This window comes from Austrofundulus limnaeus, unplaced genomic scaffold (genome assembly GCF_001266775.1).
Source record: "Austrofundulus limnaeus strain Quisiro unplaced genomic scaffold, Austrofundulus_limnaeus-1.0 Scaffold221, whole genome shotgun sequence".
Classification (NCBI taxonomy): domain Eukaryota; kingdom Metazoa; phylum Chordata; class Actinopteri; order Cyprinodontiformes; family Rivulidae; genus Austrofundulus; species Austrofundulus limnaeus.
In genome coordinates, this window is record NW_013952623.1 from 320,707 (window position 1) to 326,660 (window position 5,954).

Sequence of the window (5,954 nt, forward strand, 5' to 3'; positions counted from 1 at the left end):
CCCTACCTCCCCTACTCCAGTGATGCTGTCCAAGATGATTTGGGTCTCTCTCTCATCCATTCAGTCCCCCCACCCCCAACCCCACCCTTCATGTACGGCCTGTTGTAATTCAATTTTTCCAATCTTTCTAATCTAAAGATTTTCATTTTTCTAATGCTATCAAAGAAAAATAGACTGGGAGGAGGGGGAGGATATGGCGCAGCTTCTGCAAAATTTATGAGTATTACAACCTTGTTCTCTTTCTTTTTAGAAAGACTTCCTTGAACGAGTTGCTCCTCATTTTTGCCCTTTTTGTTCTCTTTGTCCATTTCAGCTTCATCTTTTTTTATTTCAGTGTCCATTCCTATTTTTTCCTCTTATTTCTCTTTTCTTTTGTTTTTTTCCAATCCCTCTTTGCTTTCTATTCCCCTTGAGTCAGATTCAAAGTCCTAAATCATTATTTGCTTGTGGGAGGGGCTGCAGAGCGTATGGGGTAGTGGTGGGGGGGATTGTTAAACCCATGATGGATTATGGCCTCCAGATTGTCGTTTTGAATTAAAGAAAATGATAAGGAATATACGGAAAAGAAATTTAAAAACAATCATAAGTAGATTTAGTTCTCAAGGAGAAACTGTTGTAATGAGACATGGTGGGGGTGGGGGGGTGCATCCAATCACTGAACGTGGGCTCAGTGTGTCACTGTCAAAACCAGCTCACTGGGTAACATTTGGATCAGCTCTTTGAGAAAGCACTCTGCAGCATCTTGTTTGTCAGTTTGGATTTTTGTTAGCTTCTTTCAAACATCTGAGGAGCAAAAGGAGCTTTAACCCATCTGAATTTTATTTTATTTTTTGCTCACAGCAAGTTTTGGATCAGTTATTGCAATCATTTACTGTGGCTTCAGACATTACCTCCAAATGTCTTGTTGAAACAACGTTTTTTATGTGTTGCTTTGCTGATGACCCACAGTCTGCACTGAAGGGACAACACATTGAATATATCAAACAGCAGGCAACGTTCCCAGTTGTTGTTGCAACTTTCTGTGTGTTGATAACTTTTCAACCACAAGAGATATTGCAAATCTGACTGCATTGATCAACTTCTGGGACACTTCTGGTATTCTTTGATATGCTAAATGATCTCTTTTTATCCATTGGAAAAATAATCACTTAATAAGGCAACTTTCAAGATGGTGGCCATGTTACAGACATAGCCTAAAAGGCAGGCCCCTTGCCCAGTATTAGCTGGGGTATTTAGATATCTCATTTTCCCTTTTGTTTATGAACTAAAAGGTTGTCCTGTGACTTTTGATTTTTTCTATAAAATGATTTACCGGTACTCCAAAAATTATCCTGGCAGCACAAAACCAAAAAAACGTATTGGCCTTCCATGGACCTCCATCACACAATTTTTCTAGCGGGGAAATGACATCAATAGAAACACTTGGAGCTGGATTTTAATTTGTGCAATAAGACAAAACACTAGTTGTTTCCAAGAGTTTTCACCTTAAAGAAATTAGTTAAACAACTGATGTTACAAAACAAAGAGTTGGATGTTGTCTTGATATTTGTTAAATTTTATATATTGAGAAATATGTTAAAAAGTTTATTATTTAAAAAAACAACACACACAGTACCGTAAATTGGTACCATTAAGTACCAGCACCGATTCCCAGGTACCGGATATTGGTACTGAATCGATTTGAATGTCAAAAGTACCCATGTCTAATTCAGGTGTCTGAACTCCAAAACACACTGTAAAATGTTTTGTTCATGAAGCTCATTCAAACAAATCAAATCTTGTAAGGGTTATAAACAAAAAATACCTCAGCTGTTGTAAATAGCTCTGTGAAAGCCCGTCTTTTAGAGAAATAGCTTAATTCCTAATTCTGTGTCTTATAATACTTTACACCATGTAAAAGGGACAATGGCAAAAATATTATATAAGTTCCTTTAGGAAATGTGCCAGACCGTGCTGGACATGCTACGGCCAACTGCTGCTGCTTGTGCTTGCAAATAACCACATCATTTTTTTTGGGATTACTGTCTCACTTAAACATTTCTGAGATTTAACATTTTTTTTTAAGATGGCAGAAATTAACATTGTTTTGGCCTTATATTGATTAGTCGTTAGCACATCAATTCTAATAGAGTAAGATATCACTGGTTTGTTTGAAGGAAATTTGGTGTCTGGTTAACTGAATTTTAGAAACGCATTTTACATTTTGTGATCAGTTGCAGTCATTTGCTTTAAACAGGGAGAGATTCAACAAGTCTATTAATGTGTCTCTCACTGTAACATCAACGAGGCTTGTTTAGGAATACATAAAAGGTGCCCCCCCCGGGTGTGACCATGGTGTTCTATTATTGTTTAGATATTCTTAAGACTTTAGAAAAGAAGAGGAGACTTAGTGCAAGCTGACGCAGGGCTGTTGAGTGGGCCTTGTTTTTGTTTGCTGATAAGATTCAGGGCCAAACAGACAGGCATTGGGAGACAGATGCTTTGAACACTGAAATGAAGTTACAGATCTGAGGAATAAAGCCTTATAAACAGAGAATCCATTTGGTTTTCTGCAAAAAAAAATTCGCTAAATTCGGGCAAAAATATTCTGATCACATTTTTCTTACATGTTTGTGACCCTTCCAACAAATTGTGACCTTTCCCAAAGTCCCACTTGAAGAGATTTAAACCATTGTTTTAGTACACATAACTTGATGTTCCTAACAAGACAAAACAAGCTTATTGTACATTACAAACAGAGGTGCACATAAGCAGTGCGCAGGTACGCATGCGTGATCAAAAAAGGAAAAAGCGCACCAAATGGGACGTCATAAAGCTCCCTTGCGTACCTAAGATTGTACCTGGTTGTCTGTCAAAACAACAGTTAGCAGGGCTCTAGAGTGCGACCAGTTTGGTCACAAATCCGACCTGATTTTTTAAAAAAATTTAAAAGAATCCAGTGGCACTGGTGTGAATGGATTGTTGTTCGGTGCGCCACAGTGGGACCCTGATATAAGGATTAAATGGACACTGCCTTCAACAAATCAGATGAAGTCCAGAGCCGTTTTGTCCAATCAGAGCAGAGCAGGGCGGGACTTTCAGTGAGATCAAGTTTGAGTTTTGAGATTTTTGGAGGCACGCAACGCGTTTGGTGTAAATGTAGCATTAGGAGAAAGCTTATTCTGTCTTTTTTTATTTGCTTGAAACACTGTTTAAACAAAGCATCTTAATGCATTTATAGATTGAACATGTGATATGTTGTCTTTGTAGCATATTACATAAACAAATATTAAGACTTTTTAAAAGTACTTATCTTTTAAAAAGGAAAGCATTGTGCATTGACATACTTTTTGTTTTAATCTTCTTCTTTCAATATTAAAACTTCAGATTGGTAAAGCGTGACCTTAGGGCAATCTAAAGATGCAAGGAAAAGAGGCAATTGAAAATGCAAAGAAAAAAAAGGTTGGATTTAGCGGATGAAGACTGTTTGGTCTGCAGGGAGATTACATCCAAATGCTTCAAGTCAGATTATATTTATAAAACATTGGGATTTAGTGATTCCTGGCATGTGTTCTTACTTAAAATTCAAGGCTGGAGGTCATCTTTTCAGTTTGTTCTTAAAGCAGTTAAAATATTTGCTTGCTGATATAAGTCATTCTGTACACTCTTTTAGCCCAAAAAATATACAATAAGCTGTGGCTCATAGCAAAACATAAAGTTTTCTTACCTTAAAAAACAAGAACATGATTCCTTGACTTTACTTCATTAAGTTCTTGTGACTCCAGACCAGTCGAAATTTAATTCCCTAAATGTTTTCATCGTATATTTCTCTTCATCATCCATACCAAATTCTTAGGCTATCAGTCTAAAACAATGCCTTTTATTTCTCTCTTGCCCTACTTTTCCTTATATGGACAGTGATAATAGCTCAGTTGACAGAATCAAGTTTAGCACAAATCTATTATTTCAAAGTCACAACATATCACAAAATCCAGATGGAAGAGGCATGGTGATGACAGTTTAAATGCTGCTACTCGGCCCCCCGGTGGGGTGTGCGGCTGGCCGCCGGCATGCTGGGGGTTCCCGGGGTCTGGGGCTGGGCGCTGGGGTGTGTGCCGGCCTGGCCTGGTGACTGCCTGCTGGGGCTCGGGGCCTCTGGCCCTGTCGGGCTTTGGCCTGGAGGGGGTGCGCCCTGGGGGCCCGGACCTCTAGGCCCTTTCCTGGATTTGCTCTGGTATGGCGGGTGCCGGTGAGGCCCATGAGTTTGTCGCTGCTGGTCCCGGGGCTGATCATTCCGATAATTCCAGATCCTCCTGGCCAGAGACAAGAATCCTGCAAGACTCCACACGCCCCATGTCCTCTCTGCTGAGATTCTCTGTGGAACCGTCAGCAACCTCTGCCTATAGTCAAAACATATTGTTGATGTTTCATTCTTACCGGTGATTGCCACAGCTGTTTATCTGCCGTCTGTGTGGCCCACACTCGTCCTCTGTTTACTTGCTTGCACATTCACCACAGGCTATGCTGTGGGGGAGGAGCTTAGGAGGGAGGGCTGTAGCTCAAGAAGAGAGTTGAATTTGCTCGCCCGTTTTAAAAGTTTTCCACTATAACCTTTCTCTCTGTGGAATGATGCACTCTCAGTTAGTACGTAAATGACCTTTTGACCCCTCACAGCAACAGTTACTTCTAGAAAGGCATTGCTGCTGTCTTTCCATCAGTTAGTGGTGCAGAGCAGCAAAAAAAAAAAAAAAAACTTCTGGAGGAAAGCAGATTGTTGATGACTTTATGTAAAGTCAAACACCTCATTAATACATTTTGCAATTTTCCACACAATCATATAAATGACAAAAGAGCAGTTTCTTCTTGTTTTAGGTCAGTGAAAGACCTATCGTCTTATTTTGGGATGAGCAATTTTTCTTTGACTTAAATTTAAAAAAAAATTAAAAAGTAACTGTGATTGTCATTATCTGTAGCCACAAACCAAACAATGAAAAAGTAACTTGTCCACTTTAGATGCTGGTAGAGTGAGAGATGTTTGAATACATGTGTAAAATAATTAGTTAACTCAAAGCCCTTATGATGAAAGACTCCTGTGATGGAAATCAAAGTGCTTCTTGTCGTTTTAAAGGACAGTGTGTGTAGAGATGAGTGTTTTATCTGCGTGTGAGTTGACAGAACCCCTGGTATTCTTGAAAGGCTCTTATTGACAGACTTAATGCTCTTATTGGACATGAGACACGTGGATGACAAGCTCAGTGTGTGGAAGTGTGTACATCTATAATCATGTATTGTGTGTGTGTATGTGTGTCCTTGTTTTACCTACATCGTGGGGCCCAGTTTTAAGGAAAACAGCCTCATGGGGTCCGGGTGCAACTTCAGAGGCTGATTTTGGGTGAGAGGGTTGGGTTTAGGACCAAGATGTGAATTGAGTTTAGGTTAGTTTTAGGGTCAGGAAGGTACCTGTGAGGTTAGCCTTAGGGTTTGTGGTCAGGGTTAGGATATAAGGTTAACAAAAAATGAATGGAAGTCAATGGATGGGCCCCACAAGGATATAAAAACAAGTGTGTGTGTGTGTGTGTGTGTGTGTGTGTGTGTGTGTGTGTGTGTGTGTGTGTGAGAGAGAGAGAGACCTCATGTCTGCTCTGTGTGAAGTTGAATTGATTGTCTCACCCAATGTGTCCCCTCTCTCTGCGTGCTTGAATTTTACCATCACAGTTGCTTGTCAGAATGTCAAAACTAGAAAAAATATTTTAATTAATGAAAAGTTGAAGAGCTTTGACTTTCAGTTGCTATCAAACTTCCATCAAAACCTCTAAGGTCTACATTTTGCCCAAGTCTTTGTAGTCGTCTCCCAGGACACAAGTAAAACATGACTTTTAAAATGACTTTATTCTTTTTTATGGAAGAAATACTCGGAAAAAGTTAAAAGATTTGAGGCCCCGCCAACATGGGACAACTATCTTTACATGAGGCCA